The 16,392-nt window shown below is 44.6% G+C and overlaps 1 protein-coding gene across 1 annotated transcript in view; it reads left to right on the top strand.

Annotated features, from left to right (window-relative positions):
- Positions 1–16,392, top strand: part of Slit3 (slit guidance ligand 3) — a 561,683-nt gene that overhangs the window by 412,209 nt on the left and 133,082 nt on the right. The window lies entirely within an intron of this gene.

The following is a 16,392-nucleotide window of genomic DNA, read 5'->3' as shown; positions in this document are numbered from 1 at the left end:
CCTCCGGCTTACCTTGGCCAAAGTGTTTGTAGGCTGCAAAGTGTGATTTCTCACCTCCCACAAACTGGGGTTCCTCAGTCAGCCGTTTCTCTCATGCTCCTGCTGTATTTGTTGAGCAGATGGCAAGAATAGCCCCCCAGCATCTGTCTATGTATTCAGGCAGCAGCTGCCTGAGTGTGGGCATACAGGGAGACAGGTTACAGGTCTGTGGCCAGTGACAGAGGGGTTATCACCAGAAGGTGAGTCGGAATTAGCCAGAAGCAGGGAGGGACCTTGGCACAGGACAAGGGGGAATGAATGACAGATAGACTGGTACGGTCCAGCTATTGCTTCTGCTCCCAAGGTCTTATCCCAGGCTTAAAATCGAACTTTAAATAGTAACCTTAAAGTAGCAGGGACGAAAAGATGAGGGGAGATAACCCCTCCTTGAAATCCCACCATGTGTACCTTAGTACCTTATGTAGAAACAGACACACACTCACAAGACTGTCCTCCTGTGTCTTGGATTTTCATGTGCTCTAACTAAAGAACCTGCTTTCTGGAGAAAAGTCACTGAGGGGTCATGTTGGGGTCATTGACTAAAGTTGGATTGTGTTAGAAAACAGTTTGATTGTTCTCCCCAGCAGGTGCACTTCTCCCTGCCCTTGATGTGGGGAAGCCTGGAGAGGAAGCAATAAAGCACAGTAGAACTTAGGTCAGGGGCTGTGTGATTCAGTCCTTGCATTGCCTCTAATTAGCCATGTGACCTTGGGCAAGTCTCTTTGGCTCTCAGAGCCTCAGTTTTCTCTTTCGTAAAATAAAGGAGTTGATTGCTCTAACTTGAGGGTGACTTGTCCTCTCAAAAACCTGCAAAAATCATTACATCAGAGCAGTTCTAGCTTCAGAGTGATAAGATAATAGGATGAGTTGAGCATCCTGGAGGGTGGGGGGTCACACAGTTAAAGGTTCCCTGTGTCTGTCTGTGGAGGAAGAATGAATGGTCAAGAAATGAATGAATGCATTAATATATCTCTTCATACATAAAGGAAGGTGTACATTCTTCCTTCTCATCTGGGAGACACCAGTGGTGGGTTAGAAAGATCCCCTCCACCTTGCTAGGGAGGAAGGTGATTCTAGGAGGAATCAAGGGAAACACAGGGGATGCTGATGCTGCAACAGCTTCTTAAAATCAGTTGCAAGCTGAGGATTCCTGGCATAGAAAAGACTGGACCCATAGACAGGAGAGGTCAGATTGTCAGTCCTGAGATGGATGGTCTCTCCTCACCCAAACTCTGACCCCAGAACCGGCAACAATTGCATGTCTGTGGGAGAGTGTGCCAGCTCAAATTTAGCAACCCAGGACTTCTCTTCCTGGGAAACTGGAATTGAAAAGGGAGGCATGGTTCTCTCTGCCTTCAAGAAAGCCTCCATAGAAAGGTCTATTAGGAGCCTGTCACCTTTTTACTCCTTGCGAAGGAGAATGAGAAAGATGAGAAAATCCCTTTGAAGAAATGGAGAAATGGAAGTCACAGCTGTCACAAAACAGCTGTGATGACCAGTCAGCTCCTTGGTTAGCTCTCTACGAGTGTTGTTTGAGGGAGTTTTGGGGGAAAGGAACATTAAGGACAGACTCACACGGGTGGAAACCAGGAAGCCGTGGACTTGGATCAAGCTTTGTGACCTCTCATCTTTGTCTTCCTCACCTTAGAGAAGGGACCACACAGGATAGGCTCTAAATATTGTCCTCCCTATTTCTTTCTCCCTATGTGCCTTCATCCAGGTTGAAACTCCTGCCCATGACATATTTGGGCAACTCCTTTATAATCATATTTACTAGGGGGAAAAAGTGATACCCAGATACATCAGGTGTTGCTAAGTTAAAACCTAGAAACCCATGACCAAAATAATAATACAGTAATAAAAATAACACCAATTTCTCATTTTTCATCATTGCAAAAGGCCCATAGGATCTGATTCGTTTATCTTCTCAATTCCAAACAAAGCCAGATCAATAGCTTTGTTTAAAAGATGCTCATTTGGCTTCACATGGCTAAGCACTTAGAATTAATCATAATCAGTTATTCCATGGCTTTTTTAATTTTCAGCAGAGGCACAGGGCTTTGAAAACATCCATCTTAATGGTGAGCCATTCTGAAATTGGCTGGAGTTGACATCTCCATTTAAGGAACCTCCCCTCACCACCCAGACCTTCCAAGCATCATTTCCACATTGACATTTTATAACACATCTCTATGATCGAAAGTTAGGCACCATAAGGAATCTTGTCAATGAAACAATGGACAGTAACTAAGAGGAGACATTACATATTAATAATTTTTTTCAGATATAAAGATGTTCAAAACACATTAGTCCTAGAGAGGTTAATTTTAGGATCCTGAAAAACAATAGTTTGCACAATAAGAAAACTATCATGGTTCAGATGTGCTGTGACAATATGTAGTGTGTGGTAGGAAATGAGGAATGGGGTGTGCTTATCTCATGGAAAGTTCTAGAGATTATTTGTCTTAAGGAAAGGCTGAGGTGTCAACCATTCATGGAATATTGCACACTCAGTAATGCACTTTTCCCATCATTCTTATGGTTGAAGATAACAAATTGCCTTTGCATTGAAAAGTTGGTTTTGTTCATTACTCAAAAGGTGAGTCTGAGAGGGGACTGCAAATAGTGAGGAGATTGTAATCAGGGGGCAGGATAGGAAAGAGTGAATGGTACTATGTTCCCCTCCATGTTGGCTATGTCCAATGGGGACTGTTCGGCTCAAGGTGTAGTGAACAAGGAAAGGCAATGCCACCCTCTGCTTTCCAGTCAACAGAAAGGAGAACAAGAAGAAAGTGTAGTGAAACTCCTTAAGGCTGGCACATCCTCACAGAGGAGAAGGAATGGTGAAGTGGCCAGAGCTGGCAGTTCATGGTGCCTACTACCATAGCCAGTGTGCCCACCACCATAACACTTCCTCACATTAGATATTTGCATGTTCTCAGCTCCTCCAAGAAGCTTCTGTTTCCATCATCTTCCTTTTACAGTAGTCCACCTCAAAGAAGCCAGCGAACTCCTAAGCAACGAGCAGGTCAGCCTCTGTGGCCACCATACCAAGGTGCCTCACTAGTCCAAGCTGCCAGTCTTGAGATAGTAGGCTCGCCTGAAGCATTGTATGCCCCCGTAGGGTCGAGTGAACTGTTCTTCAAGAGCTGAGCTAGGCAAACTGTCAGTGCCTCTTGTCAGAACTTCCCACAAGCTTACAAAACTGCCCTTCGTGTTCCCTTTACCCAGCTAACAGGCCCCTCAAAGTGCAAGACCCCTCATAGAAATGTAAGATATGTCAAACTCACAGGGGAAAGTAAAAAGTAATTTTTTTTTTACGTATTAACACTGTAATTACAGAGATGGTTTAGTCTCACTTCTGCTGTTTCTGGCACTCAGAAGTTTGGAGGCTTTGTTTTACACACACACACACACACACACACACACACACACTACAGATGTGATTTTGTGGCAGGTGAAGTTTTTAATTGGGGAGCACAGGCTTATTTCTGAGTGAGACCTCCCCCATCACTCCAGGGATGACCCTTTCACTTCCACCTGTCCTACACATTTTGCAATTCATAATTTTTCTTTTCACCAAGCAAGTTGTGTTGTGCAGTAGCTGCATAGGACGCCGTTGCATTCTGAGCTTCTTCTGCTCAGGATGCTGTGAGCTGGGTTTCCAGCCCCTGCCAACTAACTTGAAAATAGCTAGCTCTCAGACCAGGCCCCTCCTGCCCGGCATGCCTTTGTGAATGGAAAGCAACAGCGAAGAGTTTAACTTGTATTTTAAACATTGAGAGGACAGATAAGTAACATACAATGAGACAGTGGGAATAGTTCAGGAGGTGAAATACTTGCTTTTCAGCATGAGGACTTGAGTTTGGACCCCAGAACTCGGGCTTTAAAAAGCTGGATCTCGAGGTTCCACTTGTAATCCCAGCAAGGGGGGCGGGGAGAGAGACAGGTGCATCCTTGGGGCCTGCTGGCCAGCCAGCCTAGCCTACTTGGAGTACCCAAGCCATCTCAAAAACAAAAGAATGGAATGACACCCATAGTTGTCATTTGATCTTCATTTGTATGTACACACACAGGTGCAGCCACACATATACCAAGAAAGCCTAGTTAATAAAATATGTAGTTATTTTTTCGGGAGTTTATAAGAGGTGAAAGGATATTTTCAGAATTACCCCCCCCCCCCCGCTGCCGAGCAAGAATTTCAGTAGATAATTATCAGAAAATAGATTTTGTAAAAAAGCCAGACTAAAGATGTCAGGAAAACACATCCAGGAACCAGTATGGAGATCCCGTGGGTCTATAGATAATCCGTAAGTGCAGGTTTGAAGGCCTTGTTCCTACTTCTGTCACTTGGGAAATTCAGTGACTCCACTATAGCCGGCGCCAGCAGGATCCTTAGGTGTCTTCAGGTAAAGTGTGGGGAAAAGGCTGGGACTGGAGTGAGAGCCATACCTCTTAACCTTCTGCAGCCTGGGTGTCTCCCTGTGTCACCTAGTCCTGGTGGGCCCACGGTCAACAGTAAATAGTATTTAGTAGAGAGATTGGAGCCTGGGATCTGGGCTCCTTGGTCAGTGGTCTTTGTCTTCCTTAGGTTCTGTGTACAATACAGCTAGCTGTTCAAAGGGGACCCCTGGAAAGGTTGGGGAGCCCTAAGCACAGTGTGTCCTTTCAACATCCACCTACCATTACAGGCTGATGGTGTTCAGAAGGTTGAGGGTATGCACACACATCTGTGACAGAATCAAGACTAATCCAGCTTTTTGCTTTTTCAAACAAGAGCTTGCAGACTAGACCACAAACCAGTTGTATTGCATAGACAAAGAAGACTTTTTATTCTGATGTATGTATGTATGTATGTATGTATGTATGTATGTATACATACACACACATATATATATTATTAACATTTCACATTTAAAAACTGGGATTGCTTACAAAAAATTCCAATTTCCACCTTTTCTCAAAAATCCAGACATAATTGGCAACTGTGAGACCACAGTTATGCACTGCAGTGGCCATCCGTGGATGAGGAGCATCGATTGACCTTCTTACCTTCTTTGCTGTCCATCCACTTTTTCTCATTGATGTTCACTGTCAACCCAGGCAGCCCCCATTTTAAGCCCCACACTGTGTCAGCAGAGTCCTAGGTGAAGTGCTGCGGGCCAGAGCCTGCCAGGATTTTAGAATGGCCATACACAGACAGACCTGAGTAACACAGAGTCTAGGACTCCCCAGACTGAGCAAGGACACCCCAGGAAGAGCCAGGAATACCTCATGACTCATATCCTAGGAGGTTCTTCTCAAGAGTTAAGCTTGCCTCCAAATTCACGTTGGTTTTAAAGCAGTAGTAATTGGGTTCATGCATCTGAAAATCACTCGAAAGGGCATATTGAGTAGCAACAGTTTACCTAGTGTTCTAATTCAGCCACATCCAGGTGGGTACAGCACGGCCAGACATTGTGTCCCACACATAGAATGACAAGGGTAAATGAGAAGAAATTATCTTTCTGGTGTTAGAGGAAGATGGCAAAAATAAATCGACAATGGTCTTGATGCTCTTGTGGCATGGGGATAGTATACTGGTTTAGGGGTGTGAGGCACTGGTGGGGGATGGTCAAGGATAGTTCAGTTCAGAAAAACCTGGCAGTACAAATGGAGGTGATCTGTCATCCATTGAAACTGGGCTGCCTCTGTCCTGGTTAACAATAATAATGACATAATGATAATGTATTACATAGCCCAATGATGTAGTATATGAATTATTTGTTAGGAATATTGTTATTTCCTTCACGTGTGAGTATCCACTCAGCAAGCTAAGACTTTAGAGGGCAGCCCACTACTTATATGTGTGCCATAACTTTACAGGGAGGATTGTGTTAACTCAGCTCAACCAGTGGGGAGACTAGGGATCCGCAAATGTGAATAATTTCCCCAGAGTGGCACTGGCCAGGTCCAGGAACTCTTCTCCCAGTGCTTAGACTCATTTCTGCATGAACCCTAAGCCCTTCCATTTAACTTTTCTACCTCAACAACATAATTAAAAATTATTAAAGATATACTATAATGCTGAAGCTATACAAACAAACATATGCAGCAGTTAGGCCAGTGGCCATTCTCATTGTGGAGAATAATGCAGGAATCATGATTTTTCTCTTTGAAAAGTGAAGCTATAGCATTCTCACTTAAACCCAGCTTAATCACCACCAAATATGGTCCACAGAACTGCCCCCAGAAAAAGAGGAAGGAAGGAAGGAAGGAAGGAAGGAAGGAAGGAAGGAAGGAAGGAAGGAAGCCAGAGTTGAGCGGTGCTAATGGGTATTGTCAACGAGCTAGAGGCCAATCCACATCACCAGATTAAATTAAAGAGGTTCAACCTTCACTGGACATTGAGGACAGCCATGCATACCCCTTAGAGCTGTTGTGTAAAGGAGATGTCACTAGCATGTGCCTAACAAATAGCGTGTGGAGTCCTCGTGAAAACTAAAGTTGATGGATACTTGGTGCTGCTTCGCTGTCACACGTAGTAGGTAGTCAGCTAAAGTACAAGGTGAAATTAACGAACTAAATAATCACTATGCTGAATACTATTGCATTCTGGCCCAGAACAAAATTACAGTTCTGGCTGTCCTAGTTACATTAAAGGTTGGATGAGGTGTTTGACAGGAACTGCTCATTTCTCACATTACCTCTCATTTTATATTTCTCCAGCTAAATGGTAACCCCCCCACCCCTTACTTATAATCATGAACAAAGTCAGAGCTACAGTGAAAATTGGTGTATTCTAATAGATGAAATTGGTTTTCATTTATTTACACGATGCTTCACCTGGATCCCTCCGTGGGGGTGGGGGGGCTACACATTTAACAGTCCTGGAGTCAGTGATTACTCATGACATAGCTTTGAATTTGGAACAGTCACTACTTAATGAAACTCTTAGAATATCCCTGAATATGATTTTTTGACACTGTGCTGCAAATTGTGATGTACCCAGACTGTCAGGATTAAATTGCAATTTGTGGATTCCATTCAGTCCTCAGCATCCTAGGACAGATACCGGCTTCTCTCTGAGTACTCATGTACTACTATGTAACAAACCCTCCCCCAGAATCCCATAGTCTCTGGGTTTGATGTTGGTCATGTATTTAAAATACATAGGTTTTAAGAATGCCAGCTTAAGAAAAAGTAAAAATTAATTTGAAGTCTAAAGTCATTTTTACATTTAAATAACCAACATGAGGTAGCTTATGATTTCATTTTCCTGTTAACTAAAAGCTGGTTATTTGAAAATGCACTGGTGTATATTCCTGGGTAAAGAGGGTATGCTGTATCTTGATGAATTATTCTTCATCAACAACAGATTTTGAGACAAATACTCCTGTTTACACCATTTTTGGTGACTGACACTGGGGTGTAAGGTTTTGAATTCTTTTTAAGTTTTATGCAGTTGTTGTTTTTATTTTTATTGTTTTAAAGTAGCAGAGCTGGGCGTGGTGATGCATGTAATCTCAGAACTCAGAAAGGTGAGGCAAGATCAGGTCCATCCTGGACTCCATAGTGAGTTCCAGCCCACTAGAGCTGCTTAGTGAAACTGTCTCAAAAAGAAAATTAGAATCTAATCCTGACATTTAAAATTCAATTGATTTTATATAAAAGAATGTATTTTCAACTTCCATTGACTATCTGAAGCCATGACAACACGGAGCACATGTGTGGCTATACTCATGTCCAGCAGCTCAGAGAAAGAAATACTACCCATCTGCGGGATATACATGGTAGCTACATGCCAGGCATGACTCCTGAGCACACGCACCTGGGAATAAATTATTTCATGGCATCTCACTTCACCTGGTAGAATTGAAATCTCCACAATTAGCACCTAGTGGGGCAATGCCTGTTGAGGACTAATTGGAAGTCTGTGTGCTGCTTAGACCTGGTCTGCCTAGTGGTTCCAGAGTTCTTTCTAGGCCTGTATCTCCAAACTTCCCTTGCCATTGTTGTCTGATATAAAGCATTATCTAATAGTATATATGTTGCTATGTCATGCTGTCCACTCTGCCCTTCCTCTACCTTAATTTAAACATCTAGGTCTTCTACCCTCAAAAGACCTATTCTTAGAAAACCTGGCTTATTACAGTTGCCTCCCACCAAAGTCAGACCTCTGTGAGAATTAGCTCCCACATCCCCTGTTCACTTATCTCAGTCTTGTGAATGACTTCTGGGTACTCAACTGAATGGCAAGCTCATTCCCTTGTCTGGCCCCATCTGTTTCCAAACGTACACTGGAAACAACAGCATCCAGTTAGGAAGAGTCCTGTGGAGCACGCAGGAGCTGAAGCAGGTATCTGCATAAAAAGAAAAAGAAAGCATTGCTTGTAACTGTTGTCACATGCCAAGTGGGGACTGGAAGTGACTCACAGAGGCTGACCAGGTGGCCTGCCCTTGTGCACAGCTGGGAATCCAGGATCACTTGTAGTTGTATTTTGAAAGCTACTCCAAGTCCAGCAATGCCATTTTAGAGACAGCACCCACCCTCCTGGAATCAAGAAATTAGAGAACAGAAAGCCTCTGGAGGGTGGGGGAATCACTTTGTTTTAAAAGGAAAAAAAAATCCCTCTTGGAAAGTTAAGTATCTGTAGCTATAGGAAAATTGCATGGCAAACCAAGCCAGAAAATGGTCCTTTTGGCTCTTTAGCCAATGCTTTTTATTGCTGTCTGCTTCTCTGTGTGACCAGACAGGAAACAAAAATTAGTGAAGCCAAACTCTGTGTCCTGTCTGTACCATCATCCCTTGATCCCTGGGCTTGCTAGAGGGGACATTTTGCATTCTTCATGAGGACAACACCCTGCCTTCCTAGGCCCTTCCAGGCATATAACCACTACTGAGGAAGCGGCCACCCCAGTGTCTCTGTGTAGTCCGAGGGTAGCCTGGGAAGGGATCCAATTCCAGTTGATCATTTCTCAGCTACCAGTGACTAGAGGCTCAATTGGTAAATCTTAGGGTCCGTACTTGTTTTGCAAACCCAGATAAGACAAGATGTAAATTGCACCCAGCTCTCTGACAGATCCCCTCCCCGTTACTAAGACAAAGATCTCTTTGCATCTCAGCCTGTATAGTTTCTCTGAAGTGGCTCTAAAGATTCCAAACCATATGCAGGCAGTGGCTCAATGTGCAGACACAGAACCAGTGAATGGAATTCATGGACCAAGCAGGGACATGCCTGCTGGGAGGAGCAGTCTTCCCCCAAGAACAGAAACAACTGCAGGGATGTTTGTCACCAAGTAATAACTGTGGAGTAGAAGACACCAACACATCAGGCTGGGTTGTTTAGAGACAGGGAATCAGAATAGTTGGTTTGCAGGGAACACCTCTCAGTGGGCAGCTGCCCTTCAGGAGATGACATGCAGAAGACAATTTTAACCACAGCTCACATGTGCCACCGAGAGGCTGGAGTGAGTGTGTGTGTGTGTGTGTGTGTGTGTGTGTGTGTGTGTGTGTGTGTGTGTGTGTATGTGTCCAGTTCAAAATGTTCATTGTTGGATTTAGAGCACAAAACCTGGCCCCTGTAAACCAGACCCACCTCCCAGGTGTTTGGTTCACTTTTGGGTTTTGTTTCTCAAGGTGACTAGGTGCCAGTCTTAAAAACCCAGATTTCCTCCAAAGAGCCTTCATGGTTCACATTTATCCTTAGAGAGAGAGACAGAGAGAGAGAGAGAGAGAGAGAGAGAGAGAGAGAGAGAGAGAGAGAGAGAGAGAGAGAGAGAGAGAATCCTGGAAACACTGTAAACCCCCCCCAGCCCAGGTTAGCATGGGTTCTAGAAACTTGAAGTGACAATCCACTTAGGAAGGCTGCCTTTCCTGCAGTCCCTTTGCAGCCCACTCTCATAGATAATTGAGTTGTCTCCTGGATTAGCACAGAAGACTGTTCAGAGTGGACATTTATTTGTATCAAAAGATGCCACAAACACCAATCTTCTTATCTTTACCTTTAAACAAACCACCCATTGGATAACTGTTCATTGAGTCTTCCTATGTGCCAAATGTGCAGCCAGGTCCTGCTTATCCGTGGTTAAGAGCACTGGCTGTTCTTCCAGAAGACCCAAGTTTCATTCCCAGCACCCATGTAAAACTGGTGTCTGTAACTTTGGTTCTAGGAAGTCTGGCACCCTCTTCTGTTCTGAGAACACAAGGATAATGCACATACATACCTGCAGGCAAAATAGTCACACACATAAAATAAAAGTAAATTAATCTTTAAAGGAAAAAAAAAAGAAAAACACATAAAAAAGCCTTGCTGTCTTTGTCAAGACAGTGTACACATCCCATCGTTGAGAATTTAATCACTACCCCCTCCTTCCTCTGGTAGTAGGCTAGACATTCTTTTTAATCATCTATGTCTTCTCTTCTTGATTCCAAACTCACTGCCCAGCTCTAGAAGTTGGAGGTCACTCTTCCATCCGTGGCCTACTACAGATAACCTTGGCATAGTGGCAGTTGCCTAGCTCCTAAATAGAGAGAGCAGTGTTGGAGTCCAGATTCCCTCCTATAGACAATGAAAGAGGAAAGGAAAGCCACAGCTCATTTGCATTGTACCCTAAGGAATACCGTTTTCGGTTAACCAAGTTGGACAGCAGTTGGACCATTTGAAACCACTGCTAGTATCCCTGCTTAGCTCCCCAAGTGAGTTCTTCAGCTTGCACTCACCAAAAACACTAGTGCCTGTGGTAAATACACAACCAGGCATCCAGCCGAACAGTGGCAGCCTATGAGGCTCATCTTTCTCTTTAGCTTGTCCGCCTTCTGTACTTTTCAAAGTATCTTCCCTTTTCTCTCAACACTGAAGCTCTGCTGAGTGGATGGAGATGGATTTCTGCTTGTCCTAATGTGAATCCATAATGAAGGAAGGACCAAAGACAAGCCCTTTTGTTAAGGAATCCGAATCATCAAAGACCCAAATTGGCAGCTGATTGTTTTTATTTATTTCTGTAGGTTTTACATGACACCTGGAGACCATTTAAAATGTTACTTGGCGGTGAGCTCTGTGTGTTTAAAAATAACACTCGCCCAGTGCCAAATCACTTTAGAGTCGGGTACAAATATTGAGACAAAAACCCCAGCTGTTATTGCTTTGGCTGCTAATTTGAGGTGTCAGATGAGAGCCCGGCTGCTATACGTCAGTGAATAAGGCCCCTTGTGAGATCATTATGTTTTCTAACAGTTGAGAGTAATGGTCTAATCAGTGCAGCATCAGTTGTTTTCATTATATGCCCACACAATGGTTATGAGCTTTAATTTAAACGGTCCGCAGGGAGATCAGGGAACTTGGTGTTACGCAGCACCCAGGATAACCGAGAGCAGGTAGAAGAAGTGTGGTGACTGCCCATCATCCTTCTCCCGCCTCATCTGACCTCAGAGACCTGTTTCCTGATCTAATAGGAGGAAGATAGGCTAAGGTTAAAAGCTCTTGGTTCTGTGGTGTATTCATAAAATCCCATTCAGCCCATACAACACCAAAGGTCATGATGACTTTTGGTAATATTTTCACCTATTGACCAAGCCTTTTCCTTAAAAGGCATTGAGAAACAATTGTCTTCTCTTCCATGTAGCCTTGGTGGCTCCCCACACTGGTATAGCTGAACTCTTCCTCTTCATAGTACAGGAACAGGGCTTTTGCCCTTGAGAAGTCTCAGCCTTTGAGAAGTGAGCCTGGTCCCTAACATATCAGACATAGAGAAGAGAGTCTGGCACAAATCACATCACCTACCTCCACCTTGAGAAGGCATGGAGTTGGACAGCGACATCTGTCTGAAGGCAATTTCATGAGTGGCAATTTTGGTTGATGTTGACAGATCCTGGTAACCTACCTAGCTATGAATATTGTCTCTACAGCCATATAGTGTGTGATCTGGGCACAATTCATTGATCTTGCTTGGGGTAGCAAATGAGCATAAGGTCTGGATTTCAGGACATTAGAGGAAATAAATGTGTGTGCACAATGCCCAGGCCATGTAGGCAGAGTGTCAGCATCACTATCGCCATGGTAACTGTCTATCAGTGTGGTCATCTTCAATGGGAAGTCCAGGCCACCCTACCTCAGAGCACACTATTCTTTACAGACAAGTCATGCTCAGCAGCAGCAATTCGGAAGTTCATGAGAGAACATATATCTTCTCAAAGGATGCACTGCTTTCTCCTTCCTAACTTCTAGAGTTTACTAGAACATCTAGACAGATCAGAGCAGTACAGAGCTGGGGAAGAAGGCAAATCACACCTCACTGTAAGAGAAACAGTGCAAACCCTCATCTACTACGGGTAGCTGAGAGTAGCCTGCCATCCTGGAGAGGCTTAGTTGGGGGTGGGGGTGTCTGTCTCAAGTTTACCCACTGGGTCCAAGGAGCATCAGTGTGTGTGCTCTCCTAGGACCAAGTAGGCAGAGACAAGCCACAGATGCACGTGCTGGTAAGAGCCAAGTGAGCAAATGCTCACTTCAAGATTCCATTTGTAGGGCCCTGAAGAGTGTAAGGACTCAGTCACTGGCGACAATGGGTTCTGATTCCTGGTGCATGATGGTTGCTAGGCAAGAAGAAACACAGCCAGTTTTGCTGTGACATATGAGCCAAAGAAAAGAACCAGCAATTTAGGGACGGCCCTAAAGACTTGAGTTTCATTCCCCTTACCCTCCCCGGGCCAAGCAAGAGGGAGAGGAAGCTGTGGGCTCCCAGCCTGGCCTCTTGTAGTTCACAAGCTGCCAGAACCCCACTATGTGTTGCATTCCCCATGCCAGCAGTTTAGATGTTTCCCACAGGGTCTAGCCCCAGTATTTACACTCAGCAGCTCTTCAGAAAATGGTTCTGCATCCACGTCTATGAATTCAACAGAAGTACTGTTGGAAGTAGTTCAGTTCTAGCTTTTAGGCATGGAGCATTGGCCCTGCCCAGATTCACTTTAAATAAACAGTACCCCATTGCCATTGGCTGCTGATGATTCCTCAAGGGGACCATTAAGGAAGGAGCCACCTCTCTTACCTGGGCTTAGGGAGAAGGAAGCTTGCATAGAGGCAGGGAAAGAATGGGCCAGTCTACCAAGTGAATCCATCAGACTCAAGGAGTCCAGGTGTCTGGAAAGGGCATGTATCAGAGGGCTTCTCAGAACCCCAGAAAAGTTGACCCAGTGGGAGGCTACAGTTAGGCTCACTGCAGATGTCTGCTTTTGCAATTATGTGATACATGCACGCAGATAATATTGGTGCATTAGAGCCAATTACATGGTGTTATGGACACACAACATGCAGATTACACCCAGAGCCAAGAAAGCTCAGAGTGATAAAGCGATGACCTAATCGGAGGAGACAGAGGGAAATGTCAGCCTTATTAAGGTTGCCAGGGTGGAGTAGATATAGCTGGTCGGAGCTTCTTAGATCAAAGATGGCTATCTTGAATGACGCAGAGTGAACTGCACGTTAGAACCCAGCAGAGACCAGTAGAAAGCTGGGAGGTGCAGAAGCCGTTTGAGAGCTCTCCAGTGGTGATTACAGCCCCCACACCCCATTCCCAATTGGGAAAACACCATGCCTGCCATAAAAGAGGGCTTTGGTCCTGGGGCAGCAAGTGACATCCTGTTTACTGCCCTGTACACTTCCAGGCAGGAGGGATTCTGTTCTTAGCCCCCTCCTTGTTCAATGGTTTTCATATGTGAGTGTGGCTGCACACACCTACAATCCCAGCTGCTTGGAAGACTGAGGTGAGAGCCTTGCAGCCTGGTCAAATTGATGAGACCCTGTCTCCAAATTTAAAATAATAGCAAATGGGCTGCGGAAGTAGTTCAGTGGTGTCAAGTTGTCTTGCATGCCTAAAACCCTGGTATCAGGAGAAAAAAAGAAGTGAGCTTCCATAAGAGTCCTCTGACTCTTATGTACAGTGTACATAAGGTGTACAGTGCAGGGGCCCACCCGAGGTTTCTGCTCAGGAGGTCTGAGTGGACTGAGAAGCATGGCTAATACTCTTGGGTGATGCTGCAGGCCTGAAGCTATGCTCTGAGAACCATTGCCCATATCCATTCCCTTAACTTGCCCAGTATGGCTGTCTCTTGTACTGGACCTGGTCCCCACACATCATTACAAGTATAGAAATACTAGGGTCATTTTCCAGGGTGGGATTATATGTGCTGGCTAAGAGTTTAACTGTCTGCTTTTGGATCTGTTAATTACCACCATTGGGCTCCTAAAAATAGTTGGGCCTTTGTTTCTCTTTCTAAGTTCTAAATGCCTTTGACCTAATCCCCTCGAAGTTCTGATTTACCAGCACTTATTCTCTGGCAGACACAGGATCAGAATGGCAGAGCCTGATAGTAAATATTTTAGGCTTCACAAGCCACATGGTCCGTGTCATAACTCCTCAGCCATTATCACATAAAAGCACTCACAGCACAAAAATAAAGGAGTGAAACTTTATTGACAAAAGGATGGGATGGGATTTGACCTAGTTCCAGAACCTGGAGCTAATGAATTTGTCATTACGGGGCAGCCACTGTCTTACCATAGTACCCCAGCACTTGACTTATAAATTGCTGGGTACCCATGTTCTGTATGTACAGCATGGTAGAGATAATAAACTTGCTAATCCTTTGTGGCTTGAAAAGATAATTAATTAATAGTATTTATTTGTGTTTATTTGTATGGATGCACTTATTGGATGTATGTCCATGTATCCCTGGCACCTACAGCAGCCAAAGAGGATGTCAGATCCCATAGAACTGGAGTTACAAATAGTTGTAAACCTCCATGTAGCTGCTGGGAATCAAACACCATCCTCTAGAAAAGCAGCACTGCTCTTAACCACTGAGCAGTTTCTCCAGCCCCTGAAATAAAAAATTGAATAGACCCTTTCTAGTGCCCACAATCACGGGACCCACAGTCAAGTGTGACATCAGTCACTTTTTATTAGACAGCTGTGCTCTTAGTATGATGGAACCTTAGAACCAGTGGACCGAACTTCAGGTCTACTGGCCTCAATATTGAAGACAGTATTTATAATGTGGTAAGGACTTAATAAGAGAAAACCGGGAAGCCTGTGGCTGTCATTTCAACCCTGTAAGGAAGGGGGACCTCCCCAGTAGGATTCGGGTTGAAGTGTCCTTTCAGAATCAAGGGTCCTTTGGGGTGGTTAGAAATGGGGGGAGACCAGATAGTCCTAAAATTAACAGAATCTTGTCTGAGAAGATGGGTTGGTGGATAAGAGCACCGGGCTCAATTCCCGGCATCCACATGGTGGCTCACAACCATCTCTAACTCTATTTCCAGGGGCTCCACCACCTTCTTCTGGCCTCCACAGGCACCAGGCACGCAAGTGATGTAGAGACTGTCATGCAGATGAAACACCCATTCACATAAAATTTAAATTAAAAATTAAAAAGGAATTAACAGAATAAATCTAACCTCAGACTTGAGCTTGAAACCAAAAGGAAAATGCTGAATTAATAATATTTGCTTAGGGGAAAATCTCCAACCTTACCTGGATAATTTAGGAGAAATACTTTTTCTCCATATCGAGTCAAAAGAGCAAAGCAAGGGGCCTGAAGGTAGACCTGGAACCAGCATGGCTCCTCTGGGGGATGGAATTAAATACATGAGGTCGACAAGATGGCTGCTGTGGCACCAACAGGCCACCACCTATGGGGAAGTGGCCACAGTGGCATTGGCAGAGGGAGCCTTTTGTTTCCTGCTGCTAAGGCTTATAAAGCAAGAGGTGACAGGAGGTTTATGCACATTTCCTAGCTCTGGGTCCAGAGTAGATGTGACAGATAGGAGCTATACTGCAGCAGCCACCTTGCCTCAAAGCAGAGGGCAGCGGGTGAGACGGGAAAATGAGATAGGAAAAAAAAAAAAGGCCAGCCAGTCCAGCATCCACCAACAGTTAGCTTGCTACCCATGCAGGATCCTCAGGCTCTCCTGGCCTCTGACTGCTCATCTCTTAAATGGGGGCAATAGTCCTGACCTCAGAGTGCTAGCTGTATCAGATGAAACTCTGTGAAGCCATGGGGGAATGGAGTAGCCACAAGCCACAGTAACAACAGTGACAATTACTGAAAATCAGTTAGGAGCCTGGCCCCATTCTAAGTGATTTATATACCTTGTTTCAAGGAATTGGTGGTTGACTAGATAATGATCTCTTAAAGATCCCCACATCCTCATCCCAGGAATCTGTGAGTGTCACACTAAGTGGTCAAAGGGGCCCCTAATAATGGAACCAAAATGATCTTGTGAGCAGAGATATTCTGTAATCACAAGGTTCCTTAAAAGGGAGAGTAGGTAATCATGGTGAGATCCTAAGAGGCTGGAGTGCCACAAGGAGAGGGGC

This window comes from Phodopus roborovskii, unplaced genomic scaffold, assembly GCF_943737965.1.
Source record: "Phodopus roborovskii unplaced genomic scaffold, PHOROB, whole genome shotgun sequence".
NCBI classification, from domain to species: Eukaryota; Metazoa; Chordata; class Mammalia; order Rodentia; family Cricetidae; genus Phodopus; species Phodopus roborovskii.
This window is presented reverse-complemented; position numbering and strand designations above follow the sequence as displayed.